Raw genomic sequence first — 13,964 nt, 5'->3', positions numbered from 1 at the left:
CCCACAGCCTGGAAACTTAACCTTTGCTTTCTCTGTGCTTTCACGATGTGTCTTTATAGGTTTACTTCTGTTACAGCATTTCTCATGTGCATATGTGTTCAGTGACTTCAGTCATGTCTGACTCTTTGCAACCCCGTGGACTGTAGCCCACCAGGCTCCTCTGTGGGATTCTCCAGGCAAGAATCCTGGAGTGGTTGCCACGCTCTCCTCCAGGGGATCTTCCCTTTCAGGGATCGAACCCAGGTCCCTTATGTCTCCTGCACTGGTAGGTGGGTTCTTTACCGCTGGCGCCACCTGGGAAACCCCAACATTTCTTACATTTTTGTATAATCATTGATATTTATATGTTTGTACTTCCCTGGTGGCTCAGATGGTAAAGCGTCTATCTACAATGCGGGAGACCCGGGTTCAAGCCCTGGGTTGGGAAGATCCCCTGGAGAAAGAAATGGCAGTCTACTCCAGTACTGTTGCCTGGAAAATCCCATGGACAGAGGAGCCTGGTAGGCTACAGTCTATGGGATCACAGAGTCGGTCACGACTGAGCGACTTCTGGGATCTGGGATTTTTAAAATGAGGGCTTCATGGGTAGCTCAAACAGTAAAGAATCTGCCTGCAAGGCAGGAGACCTGGGTTTGATCCCCGGGTCAGGAAGATCGCCTGGAGGAGGGCATGGCAACCCACTCCAGTATTCTTGCCTGGAGAATCCCATGGACAGAGGAGCCTGGTGGGCCACACACAAAGAGACGGACATGACTGAGCGACTTTCACTGAAATAATCGGAGACCTTTATGTACCTTTATTATACCTTCATTAGAACACACTGCAGTTTGTGATAATGTCTGTCCCCAAGCGAACTGTGAGCTGGCTGGAAGCAGGGACCAGGTGCCGCTGACCGTCACTCAGCAGTGCCAGCAGAACACGTGGCGTCAGAACCTTCAATTAATGTTCTCTCAAGCTGGTGCCGCCATCACGAGGACGCTTGCATGTCCACGCACTCGCTTGTCAAACACGTGAGGACATTTATTAAGTCGGTACCCCCAGGCTTGGACCCGAGTGAAGGGTGTCGTGGGAATGAAGTTGGCTGTGGGTGGGGGAGGGTTTCTGAGCCAGGGCTTAGCTGACCCAAGTTCTGCGGGTGATTTCACACCCGCCCGGTGACCTGGGGTAAGTCACCCCCAGGCTCCTTCTAGTCACCTCTGAAATGATGCCCCTGGAAGACTGCCTCTAAAGGCACTTGCTGCGCATCCAGGCTGAAAGGGGGCGCCTGCAGGGTGGGTGTGTGGTCCCGTCTCTTCCACTCAGGAGTTTTATGTGGAAGCTGGATGCAGTGGCATCTGAAGAAACGCTGGTTTACTGGTTAAAGTAGTTCCAGGTCGGGAGGCCGTGTACCAGGAAGAGACTGCACCCTCCTTGTCTGCTGACTTACTCTCTCTCTGTCTCTGAAACATGGGAGGACCCTTGGCAGCGTCTCGTGACTCATGGAGAAGAAATGGGACAGCCTCCCTCGGAGGCAGGCTGCACGGGGTAGCGCTGAGGGTGGGTCGGCGGGGACCTGGGGCCTTCCTGCTATAGCTCCCGGGGGAGCTGGGCTGGCCCTGCGGAGGCGCGGGCCGCCGGGGTGGGCTCCACAGGGTGGGCCTCTCCAGGCCTGGACGCTGGGAAGCAGCCAGCGGGAGGGAGCTGCCGGGGCTCCCAGAGGCAAGCTCGCCCCCTCCTCAGCCTGTTCTCAGGGCGATCTCCCCTTGGCAGACAGGCCACTCCAGACACAGTCAGCCTGAGTCACTGAGGCCAAGTCCAGGGAGAGGATGAGGGGGAGAGACAGAGAGAGAGAGCATACGCCAGCTCCAGTTCTAAGTGGATGTGAAGTTCTCACTGCCTGCAGGAGCAAGGCCAACAGCTCGCCTGCAAGCCACCAGGGCTCCATAGAAGTGCCCTGGCATCACAAATACGGCCATTCCAGAGGGCAATCCTCTTTCTCACGGGTGGTGGACGGGCTGGGCTCAGTCGTCTGAGTCCCAGAGTTTGGAGAGACGGGTCCTCACCCCTCTTCACCCTCCCATTGACCCCAGACCCTGAACAGGGCAGGGGCCCCAAGGCAAATGGGGCCTGCAAGCTGGGGGCTTGTCTGGGAGGCTGAGAGGGGACAGAGAGCCCCCAGAGGGTCCGAGGCCACCAGCACAGACGGGCACGGTCCGTCTGGAGCCCACAGCCTGCACCGGGGTCAGAGCGGCGCTCCTGAGTGTCACTCTGGAGCTGGACATACAGATCCTGGAATCTTTGTGGTCTCAGCAGAGCTGAGCAGAGTGGCCAGGGCCCGAGCTTCTCTGCAGAGGAGTAGAAGCCCCTATTCCTGCCAGGAGTCCTAAGAGCTTCAAGGTGTGGTCAGGGGATCCCGCCAACCCAGCCAATCCAGAGTGAGCAGGCCTGTCCAGGGGGGATGGGCTGGCCCCCAGCAGAGAAACTTGGGGTCTTAGCTCTGGCCCCTATACTGCCAAGTGGCTGATGGCTGGGCTAAGGAGACTCACGTGGCCACAGCCTCTGTCCCCCTCTCTGACAAAGCGCCCGGGGGCCTGCAGAGAGAGACCAGTCCTGCCTCTTAAAGCCACTGCCTGGTTCAGGGGCCGCTTACAGCCCCTTAAAGGGCAAGGAGGACAGGGAGAGGGAGCGGGATGCGTTCAGGGGGAGCTGGTGACAGCGCGGTGCTCCCGCAGGCCGGACGCCTTTTGATTTCCGTTTGCTGGGAGAGGAAGCAGGCTTTGCTTTTGCTCCTCCTTGGCCCACCATCATCTCACAGGAATGTGTCCTTAAGCGTCTCTGAAAATCGAGGCGCGGTTAATAGCCTCGGACCTGCAGAGAGTGGCTTCCGGCCGTTCCTGGCCTGCTAGGCGTGGGCCCCCAAGCAGCCGCGGGATCAGGTCCGTTTTGTCATTCGGCATGGCCGTTTCTCTACACTTCCGCCCCGCTGGCCTTCCAGCCCGGAGAGGTGCCCAGAGGTCGCAGGGAGGACGGGGCCCGAAAGGCAGGACGCCCCGCCTCTGAGCCACCCTCGCCCGCCCAGCACCCAACAAGGGCTGCCGGACCCCGGCCTCTCCGATGGTCCAGGGGAGCCCACCCCGTCCCTGCGGGCCTCGGCCCCGCCCCCAAAGGGGCAGTGCTGTTTACCGCCTGCCCGCTTTCCTGTTAGCCAGGCCAGATAGAAGCTCGGTGCCTGGAGCCCCGGCTTCCCATTCTCGCCCGTGGAAGCAGAGCCCCTGTCTCCTCTCATCCCTGGACAAACGTGTCACAGAGACGGCCTTGGGGCGGACATGCGGCCCTGGGCACTGACCCTGCCCATCCCAGTCTGGCCAGGAGCAGGCAAGGAGGTGTGCAGAGCCTGCTGCACCCGGGGCCCCAGGGTCTCTTAGAGGCCTCACCCAGCGGGAAGAAGAGAACCTGGCCAGATCAGTGGGTGACCCTCAGACTCCCCCGGGGGCCTGTCACTGGCACCCCTGCTGCCCGCCTGTTCAGGTGGGTGATCGTCGAGGTACAGTCACGGCTGGACGCAGGTTGGCTGCGTGGCTGTGTCCACTGGGTGTCGCAGGTGGGCCCCGGGCTTCTCTGGGTCTGGAACTCTCAGGCAGGATTTCAGCAGTGGGCCAACCTCCAGGCCTGGCTGCCCACAGTGGGCCCCACCCCCAACAGGGAGCATCGTGATGCCCAAGTTCTTGCTCTCCACCCAGCCATGTGCCCCTGGCACGCCTCTGCCCATCCCAGCCGTGGTCTGATCTCTGAATAGGGATGCAGGTGATAGGGGCTGGGCACCCCACGCCCAGTTCTCCCTGCTCGAGACTCTCTCCAAAGAGCAGCGATTTTGCCTGAGTGCAGATGCCGAGTCCTCAGCTTGGGGTGAGGCCTGCCCTCTGGACTTCTCACAGGCTTCCATGTGCTGGTGCCACTACGGCTGGTCTGGAGGAGAGATGCTTAGGATGCTCGGGAGTCCGAGCGCTTTATGTCGGGAGGGCGCTGCACGGAGCACGGAATGTCACACCTGGGCGACCGACATACCTGGGCTTTCAAACTGTGGCACTGGGGAAGACTGTTGAGAGTCTCTTGGACAGGAAGGAGATCAAACCAGTCAATCTGAAAGGAAATCAGTCCTGAATATTTATTAGAAGGAGTGATGCTGAAGCAGAAACTCCAATACTTTGGCCATCTCATGGCGAAGAGCTGACTCATTTGAAAAGACCCTGATGCTGGGACAGATTGAAGGCCTAAAGAGAAGGGGACGACAGAGGACGAGATGGTTGGATGGGATCACCGACTCAATGGACATGAGATTGGGTAGACTCTGGAGTTGGCGATGGACAGGGAGGCCTGGCGTGCTGCGGTCCGTGGGGTCCCCAAGAGTCGGACACGGCTGAGCAGCTGAGCAGCACCACGCCTGGATGACCGTCTCCTCTGCTGTCAGTCCGATTTCTTCACTGGAGCCCCTTTTCAGCAGGTATTTATTGAGCACCTACTGCATGCCAGGTGCCACACTAGACCCTAGGGACCTGGCTGGAGAAAAGGCGGTGCCCAGCCCTCCCGGGATTACAAGAGCATTGCACACAGCATCTTGTCTGCCTTTCTGGTTTGCAGTGGGGAGACTGTTGGGCCAGTTGTCGCTGTGCCTGTGGAGACAGAGCCCAGGCTGCTCTTCATCCGGATGGGAGGCGTTTCCTCGCAGTGTTTCCTGGAAGTGGCATCCGAGAGGGGCGCTTGCTGAGGACTTCAATGCCTCAGGTTTCTTTTCCTTCCTGGGGGTCTGCAGATTCTCGGGGAGCAGCTCCAGGGACCCCACCCTTCTCCATCCAACCTCTGGGCGTCCTGGGATGGTCAGTTAGCGAGTGGTGTGAGCACGGGGGCCGTCACCCCCGGCCGGCCGGGTCTTCTTGCGTCTGGAGGCCTGTGGGAGAGGGGGCCGTCCCCCCAGCCAGCCAGGCCTACTTGCGTCTGGAGGCCTGTGGGAGCTTCTCTCCAGTCTTAGGATCCAGAACTTTCTGTGTGCTGGGGCTCGGTTGCCTGTCTCGTTCGGTGTCCTTTCCAGAGCTGGGTGTTCCTTCTAACCTGACGCCCCCGGTCTTTCCTGAGCGCGGGACCCTCCCCTCTGGATCTCGTGTGTGATTGCGTCCGCTCCCTCCTTTGCCCATGCCTCGTCTTTTGGCTGAGATGCTGGGAGACTCCAGGGGTCAGTCTCCAGTTTAGGAGTGGTTTCTCTTCAGTGTCTGTTTTGCTATTTTGCTTCTATTCTTTCCGTGGTTTCCTGGAGCTCTTCCCTTGTCTCCTGTTGCTCCTTCTCTTTCAAAGCAGAGTGTCCCTGTTTCATCTTCACACACTCTGCTGGCTTCTCCCGAGATGATAATTTCCGCTTGTTTGAGGGTTTGGCCCCTGTTCATGGGGCTGTGTGTGTGTGTGCATGCACATGCGTGTGCGTGCGTGTGCATGCGTGTGCATGCGTGTGCGTGCATCTGTGCGTGTGTGTGTGTTGCTCAGCAAGGCCGTTTCCGCTCTATGGCCCTCAGTCCCCTGTTATGAATCGTCATTTGTTTTCTACCTGCATTGATGGCGCATTTTGTTGGTTCTCTCCCTCCAAACCGCTCTTGGGAGCTGTGTTCAGACGGTCAGAGGCTGGGTCCAGGCTCGGTGAGGGGCCAGAGGGCCTCAGCTGAAGGGCAGTGCTAGACAGACCCCAGAGGCAGGAGGACCGACCTGCACAGACTGGGTGAGACCCGCCAGGGTGGGGGGCAGCTGTCAGCGTTTCCGCCACTGGGCCCATTCCTGCCCATCTCCCCTCGCACCTCCACCCCCACCCCAGCGTCTGTGGGAGCCCAGGAGTTGAGGGTCTTTGTTTTAGGTGCAGCGAGTGGGAGGAAGGAAGAGCTGTGCCAGCGAGAGCAGCCTGGCCCCTTCCGTGGGTGCCAGGGTCTATGGAGGTGAAGGGGCAGTGGGAGCTGGGGCAGGGCCCTGGACGTCTGCTCTGTGCTGTGGCCCACAGCCACAGCCCTGGACTTCAGAAAGCAGCTCCTGGTCTCCTGACCCCCCTTCTACCCTTCAGTGTCCCTCTGGCAGCCTTTTTTGGCAGCCCTGACAAAAGTCAGGGTATTTTGTCCCTTTCCTTCTGGTTGCAGAGTCTTAGCTGCACTTCCTGTAAAATGTTGCCATTGTCTACGCTGAGCTCTAGCTGTTTGTCAGCACCTTTCTTCTCCCTTGATGGACTTCTTGGATCCATGCCTGGGCTTTTTAAACAACTAGCAGCATTCTTGGCACATGAAAGGCACCCAGTGCCTGTTGGAAAGAGGGATGGATAGATGGACGTGTGGATGGATGGATGAGTGGAAGGGTGGATGGATGGATAGTGGGTGGATGGTGGGTGGGTGGGGGGATAGATGGGGGGATAGATGGAAGGGAGAGTGGATGGAAGGGAGGAGAGAAGGATGGTGGATGGATGGAAGAATGGATGGTGAGTGGATGGTGGGTGATGGATAGATGTTGTGTGGATGGATGGATGGATGGTGGGTGGATAGATGATGGATGGATGGTGGGTGGATAGATGATGGATGGATGGTGGGTGGATAGATGATGGATGGATGTTGTGTGGATGGTGGATGGATGGTGGGTGGATGGATGGATGGATGGTGAGTGGATGGTGGTGGATGGATGGTGGATGGAGGAATGGGTGGTGGGTGGATGGTGGGTGATGGATGGATGTTGTGTGGATGGTAGATGGATGGATGGATGGATGGATGGTGGGTGGATGGAGGAATGGATGGTGAGTGGATGGTGGGTGGATGGATGGATGGTGGGTGATGGATGGATGTTGTGTGGATGATAGATGGATGGATGGATCGATGGATGGTGGGTGGATGGTGAGTGGATGGTGGTGGATGGATGGTGGATGGATGGTGGGTGGGTGGATGGGTGGTGGGTGGATGGAGGAATGGATGGTGAGTGGATGGTGGTGGATGGATGGGTGGATAGAAAGAAGGAAGAGAGGACGGGAGGGAGAGAGGGAGGAAGGGAGGGAAGAGTGTGGGTGGAGGGGTGTGTGGGTGGGATCAGTGAGTGAACGGAAGACCCTAGAATGAGCGCTTCCCCCTTAAGCCCGCCTGCCTCTGTTTCTGGAGAACTCTCGGGGCGCCCCTCCCCGTGTCAAGCCCTCGGGACACAGATTGGAGTAAGACCCTCCGCTGCTTCTCAGTGCCCTGTGGCCTGGCCTGGGTGAGAGAGGAGGGCACCCACCCTCTCAGTCCAGCCCCGCCTGGCCTCTCCACCTGCCCTCCTTCTGGACCGGGCAGACTGAGGCCGGCTGAGCTGTGCGCAGGACGCACACACACGATTTCAGGTGGCTGTCCCACGCAGGAGGCACTCGGGGCCCCAGCTGTCTCACATTTGTGGCTGAGAGCGCCGCCCACGTCAGCAGACCCGGCCAGGGTCAGGGTGACATCAAGGGGGCGGGCCCAGGGGCCCTCAGCCAGGAAAACTAATGAACCTGCCGCTTGCTCTCGCCTGAGCCCCGGGCCCCACGGGCGTGCAGAGCGAACCCCGAAACCCACACTGCTCAGGGCGGCCCTGCCGTCCTGGCTTCCACGGATGATGCCGTTTCCCCTTGGAGGGCTGGCAAGGCTCATATATCAAAACCTGTTGTAATGACTTCCTCCCGCGGAGGAAGGCTTCCATTTAGCTTTCTCTAGCTGCCCCCCTTATTAATTATCTAATTACAACCACATTCTCTGAGAGAGCAGCCTTTGACTTTCTGCCCAGGACCACTTTAAACGGCTGACATATTTGGAGTGCTCAGAACTTGGGAAAAAGGAGTGTGTGTGTCTCCAGGCGCTGGGGTTCAGGGAGGCAGGGTCTTCACGCTTGCAGGGGTTTGTCTGGATACAGTCAAGGGTCCCAGAGCCCCCTGAGCTACAGGGCCTCAGTGTGGAGCCCAGGCTCCAGGGGAGGGCAGGGCACTTCCCTGCTGCTGCTGCCCACTGCCCAGCAGATCAGACCACACACACACACACACACACACACACACACGCATGAGTGAAGTGTGAGTCAGCCCACCAGCCACGCCCAGGCCCCTCTTCTGGTTGAGACGCCTCACTTGACAGTGCAAGGTGATAAGAGTGGGGGAACCCAGTGAGATATACGTGGGACCTCCCTATACATTTTTTTTGCAGCTGTCTTTGAATGTATGGTTATTTCAGAAGCACAGGTTTAAGGACTGACCTGGTGGTCCGCTGGTTTAGAATCCGCCTTGCAGGGGACTCAGTTTCGGTCCCTGGTCGGGAAACTAAGGTCCCCCAGGCCAGGGGGCAGCTAAGCTCACCCACCACTGCTGAGCCCGCGCGCTGCAGCTAAGGCCCAAGCAGCGTAAGTAAATAAGCGCGTTTTGTAAAAAGCTTGGGTTTAAACAGTCACCTCCCTTTGCCAGCCCCGACTCCACGGCTGCCCCGTTGCTCTTCATCCTCACTCCCCGCCCCCCACCACGGCTGGCTTTGCTCTCACCGTGACCCCGAAGCCCCAACAGTGACCTCACCCTAACCCCCTTCCCTTGCCAGGGGGCACCGCTTTTGTCCACAGGAGCCCACCTAGGGGCAGCTCCTCCGTGGGGCGGCAGCGGCCTGCGGGGTACTGTGCGGGCCGAGGCTCTGGTGGGCGCGGGAGGCAGGGCATCCGGCCCTCGGGGTCTGGGAGTGGCAGCGGAGTGTGGAGGTGGGGACACAGGGAGCCCTCTGGGCCGGGCTTGGGTCCCTGGGGGCAGCGGCCTGCAGGTGCCCAGTGGACCTGACCACGGCTGACTGTCCAGCTCCTGCCGGGAGGATGGGGCAGGCAGGTATCAGAGCAGCTCACAGCTGTCACGTCCTGTCGCGGGGAGGCCACGGGCTGAAACGGCCACGTGGCCCCGGAACACGAGGGCTGCAGCAGCTTCTCAACGTCCCTGTACCTTGTCTTCCAGACTCTTGCGGGGCTGAGTGCAACTGGCATCGGGGAACGTCCGAGTCTGCAGCTTCTGAAACCCAGCGACCTCCAGGAAGCCCCCCCCCCCCGCCCCATCATCTCGACGCTCCCACACGGAGTCCAGACAAGGGCCCAGCGGCAGCCCCCCTGGACCACGCGGCCTCCGCCCCCAAGACGCGCCCCCTTCAGGAAGTGGTGCTCAGAGTCCATCTCGCCGGTCCATCTCTCACAGTCCATCTCGCCGGATAGCTCACGGTGCCATCCTCGCCGCTGTTTGAGTGTTCATAGACCCAACCCTGGGTTCTATTTTTTTTTTATTTTTATTTTTTGAGGGGGCGGGGATTGATTCTGAAGATCGCTGAAATCAGGAACACATTTACGAGGATTTTATTTTGTATTTCCCTTTAAGTGCCTTTTTTTAGTGTATATTTTTTAAAAAATAAACCAGAAATGCCTTCCTGTACATTCTGTTTCAACTGGACCAAGGCTCTTAACAAAGGAACCTCGAGCTACTCCCCCCAGCCCCAGCCCCAGCCTCTGCATGGCTGTCTCAAGTTAGCCTGGAGTCCTCACCTCTCCCCTTTCTCTTCCTCTGTGATTCACTCAGCTAACCTTTCTTTTAATATTTTCTGTTTCAGTGTATATGTTGCTTCTTTGTTTTATTTATTGAGATGTCTTTAACAAGCTCAGTGACTGCAGTGTGGCTGTGTATACCGCTCCCCTCCCAGGAACAATAAAGACGTCCCTGCAGCCCCCGTCTCCCGTCTCTTTTCTCTACACTGCAGCATGAGCACAGCCTGAGAAACTTGGAACCAGCTGCAAAAATAACAGTCGCGTCACTTTAAAGGGGATCAGCAGGGATGTGAGACGTGTTAGGCTGTGCTTGACCCTAGAACTTTCTAGAACCACCAGCGCTGATGTGGTTGAGCATGTTCAGTGGGCCCAGGTCTGGGAAGGCTGGCCTCAGCCCCTCCATGTGCCCGTCTGCTACCCCCGGCCCCTGTCAGCCACCCATCCTATGTCCTAACCCTACGGTCTGAGGTCAGTGCCAGCCAGGGCCAGCCCGGCAGAGCCTTCCCGGGTGGAATTCCTTGCTTCCGCCGGACACGACCTCTGTGCTCACTTACATTTATCTCCTGGTGGGTCACTGTCTGCTCTGTGTGCCTTCAGTCTCCCTGATGACCAATTCCATGGCAGCTGACCCGCCCGCCGCAGCTGTCCCATCCCCTGAAGACCGGTCTGTGCAGCTGGGCGAGGGTGAGGGTACGACGCCTGCGTGTGCAGGTAAGGAAGGAGCCCTGGGGCAGAGGCCCCACGGAGGCTCCAGTCTGTGGCTAAGAAGGAGACTCTGGCCCGGGCAGGCAGGGGGACGGGACAGACACGCTCCACGCGGGACAGGAAGTCCCACTCCCCACGCTGGCCTCCTTACTGCGTCTGCGGGCATCAGGAGCTGGGGTGACGCCCAGGTAAAGGGTTTCCAGCTGGGGAGCTGCAAGTCACCTGCTCACCACCCTGAGGCTCCAGAAGCATAGCTCGTGGGGGACAGCTGGTACCTGGGTCAGCTGGATGGAGCTGTCCATGGGGGAGAGGCCATGCAGACCCCGTGCCGCCTCCAGACAGGGTTCTGGAGAGTGGGGTCTGTGCCAGAATGTGGTGGACCCTGAACTTCTCACCTCAGTCTTTACTCCTGTTCCCGAGCCCACGAGAAAGGCAGGCGCTCCAGAAATGCTGGTCTGTTAACTTCCATCACTTTGCTGGCTCCTAGAAGTGACCTTGGTGCGGCGCCCTGCAGCAGGAGCCCCAGGGGCCGCGGCATACAGCAAACACAGACAGATGCCTACACACACACGTGCACGCACCTGGGCTTCTTGCTGAGACCTCGGAGGGCAGAGCTGCTGTCTTGGCAATGAAGTCCCGCCATGTCCTGTGTTGTCCCGCAGGGTCCCCGAGGCCTTTGGAGGTCATGAAGACTGCAAAGGTCACGGTCGTCCTCCAGGGGCTGATTAGAGGGAATGCCAGATCAAACTATCGAAAACTTACGGATGGAGTGGCCATAGAGAACGTTCTTGATTTCCGAATCGCAAAGTCCATGTCCCTTCCTCCTCGAGCTGGAGGGGTGTCTTGCGTCCCTGCAGACTGACCAGCCCCTCTGTCTCTACTTCCAGTGAACAGGCCCTGTGAGCCTCCCATGCCCAAGCCCAGGGCAGAGGGCCTGGCCAGGGGTGACCACAGAGGGGGCAAGGAACAAGGAGTGCCCGTGCAGGTGGGCACACAGGTACCCACACCGGAGAGTCAGGAGACCCCGAGGCCAAAGTCCAAGGAGAGAACCCAGGCCATATCCCGGGACCACGAAACCCGACTCTTTGCCCCTGGATCCCTCCCCTGTGTGGACACATGCTCAGAGGAAGCCCACTTCTCCAGGTCCAGGCCTCCAGGTCCAGGCCTCCAGGTCCAGTGATGAGAATAGTGATACCCCAGTTAGCGGTTTGATAGCCACTCTCTACCTACTGTGTTGTCTGAGGGCTCACCTATCTATGTCTCCCTCCCTCTACCTAATCAGGTAGAGTTTCTTAAATTAACATTGCCATCCACAAGTTTTCCATGGAAATGTGGGAACAGGAGTAATACCTAGGCCATGAGAAGCGTCTTTCAATAGCACAAGTGGTGTCCATCTGGGTCTCGGGAACTGACAAAGCCAAGGGGACCCTTCTAGGGGGCCCTGAACACACATCACAGAAAACGCTCTGGATAAAACTGCTGCACTTCCGAGTTCCACGTAGCAACAGCTGGAGGAGGCTGTCTAGGCAGCTCGTTCTCCCAGCACCGCGTCAGGCCTCGTGCAAGGAGAAGAACCCTCTGGACTCCTCCCGACTGAAAGTAGACATCACCGTTAGCAGTTGAGCCAGGCTGCCTGGCCGACAGCAGGATCACTGCCCGAAAGAGAGGCCCTCTAGCTCTTGGTGAGTGTCCACTCCACTGCAGGTATGTGTCCAGCCTCTCTGGCCTCTAGTTCTTCGGTCACCTCTCCCTTCAAAGCAAAATGTCCTGCTTAGAGTGAAAAATAAAATAAACCTGAATACAGGCACAAATCCTTCACAGTCTGAGCCCCTACTTTACAAAGCCCCCTTGGGCAGTGGGGAGGGGGCAGAAGCCGTAACCCCGCTCCCAGCCGGGGCCTACCCTGTAGCCCTTCTGACCTCAGGAGTCTTTGCAAACTTTGCTGCGGTGTGGGAGTCCCTTCCGAGGGGCAGCCAGAGGGGTGAGCAATCCGACCCTTCCCTGCTGTGTTCAGAGCTGCTGAGGAGACTCCCGGCCTCACTGAGTCCTTTCCCGGTCCCTTCAGGCCAGTGTAAATCTACAAAACTTGGGGCTTCAAAGATCAAGGTTTGATTCAAGGGAGGAAACTGCGGGACTGCAGGGGCCATAGAAACTCAGTGCTCCCCGGAGCCCAGCGTGCCCAGAGAGTGGGAGGGAGGAGGCCCTCTGCAACTACAGGTCCCTTACCGCCAGGTCTGAGGCCACCTTGGGGTGTTTTTACGCAAGATGTTTCCAGCTGGGATGTGGCGGATTGGGCACGTCTTCTCGGGCAACGATAATACCCCAGGGCATTTATAGATGAGCTTACCAGAATCCTGAGACACCGTATCAGAGGGGCAAGAAGGAGATGGAAGCTCTGAAGTCCCGACACCCCTGCTGTTCTAGATTTTGCCGTAAATGTGTCCCCTTCGGTGGACACTCCGCTCTTGCGCGTGCGTGAACACTCCGCTCTTGCGCGTGCGTGAACAGAGCTGGCAGGCGCCGAGTTTCTAGGGACTCTGGCTCCTCAGTGTTGCTGGAAGGGCTGAGCTGTGGCGCTCCCAGCCTTCTCTCTGGGCTGGATGTTGGATGTGTCTTGCTTCCCACGCCGTGGTCCAGCTCTGCTCACTGAGACATTCCAGGCCGAGAAGTCTCCAGACTTCGTTCATGGGAAGAGAGGCTCAGAATTGGCGCCAGGTGGACTTGGGCTGGGGACCCCTCTGATGAGGCTTTGGCTGCCGCACCCACTAATACGTAAAGAGAAAAGGTCAGCAGGTGTTCTGACCACAGGGGTGGTCGAGCACCCAGCCCCTCCCCGCTCCACACCTTCCGGACTCCCCCGTCACGCTCAAGGGGCAGGCCCCTCCCAGAGCACCCCTTGGTGTGGCCTGGGCGACAGTGTCCCCCTGTGCGTGGACAGGGACCCATCTTGGGCTCCTCAGTGGGCTTCAGGCGCCCAGCTGCGCTCAGCACTCACTTCTCGCTGGCTGGCGTCAGCACCAGTCTGCGGGCTTCACTGAGGCGTGTGAGTTCTTCCCGGCATCGCTACGCAACCCGCATCACCTGCTGGGAAGGCGGCAGGTTGAGTGAGAGGCGACCGGAGCTCTGAGCGCCCAGTCCGGGGGAGGCGGCTGCCGTCGGGCGGGTGGACGTCCTGACCCAGGAAGTGGGAGGCTGTCTGTGCTCCCTGCAGGGTGCAGCTGCCCCAGGCCCGGGGCTGGCCGTCGGCCCTCGTGCTCCAGGCTTGGGACTAGAGGACAGAGGAGGGCGTGGAGGCCTGACCCTCCCTGGCCTGAATAAGGTGCCCCCCGCCCCGAGCCTCGGAGGACACAGCCTGCCCACCAAGGCGTGAACAGCTGGGGCCCCAGAGACAGGGGTGGCTCCAGCTCCGTTTTCACTGGTGCCTTCTCTCTCCTCTTGGTGGGCCCACAGCTGTTGTTTGCAGCATCACACGACGTCCCGGAGCAAGCAGGCACAGTCACCGTTGGGGACTGGCTTCGAGGCCTCAGTCTCCCCAGCTGTGGAATGGGGATAAAACCCCACTGCTGCCTTTCTCGTGGGGCTTTGTGACAACCGGCCAGGCCATCTGTGTAGAACCGTCTCCAGCCTCGGCTCCCTGTCCCTAGGTTGCCCATAGGGTCCCGGAGTGAGCAGACCCGGGGCACCACCACGCTCTGCTGACCCCACGGCATTTTTGT

At 59.0% G+C, this 13,964-nt stretch overlaps 1 protein-coding gene across 1 annotated transcript in view; it reads left to right on the top strand.

The window, feature by feature from the left end:
- Positions 1–9,720, top strand: part of TWIST2 (twist family bHLH transcription factor 2) — a 53,023-nt gene extending 43,303 nt beyond the window's left edge. Inside the window, exon 2 of the mRNA XM_069583634.1 lies at positions 8,969–9,720. The gene's annotated coding sequence lies outside the window, so the exon portion shown is untranslated. The remainder of the gene's footprint in view (positions 1–8,968) is intronic.
- The last annotated feature ends 4,244 nt before the right edge of the window (positions 9,721–13,964 follow it).

This window comes from Ovis canadensis, chromosome 1 (genome assembly GCF_042477335.2).
Source record: "Ovis canadensis isolate MfBH-ARS-UI-01 breed Bighorn chromosome 1, ARS-UI_OviCan_v2, whole genome shotgun sequence".
Lineage (NCBI taxonomy): Eukaryota > Metazoa > Chordata > Mammalia > Artiodactyla > Bovidae > Ovis > Ovis canadensis.
This window is presented reverse-complemented; position numbering and strand designations above follow the sequence as displayed.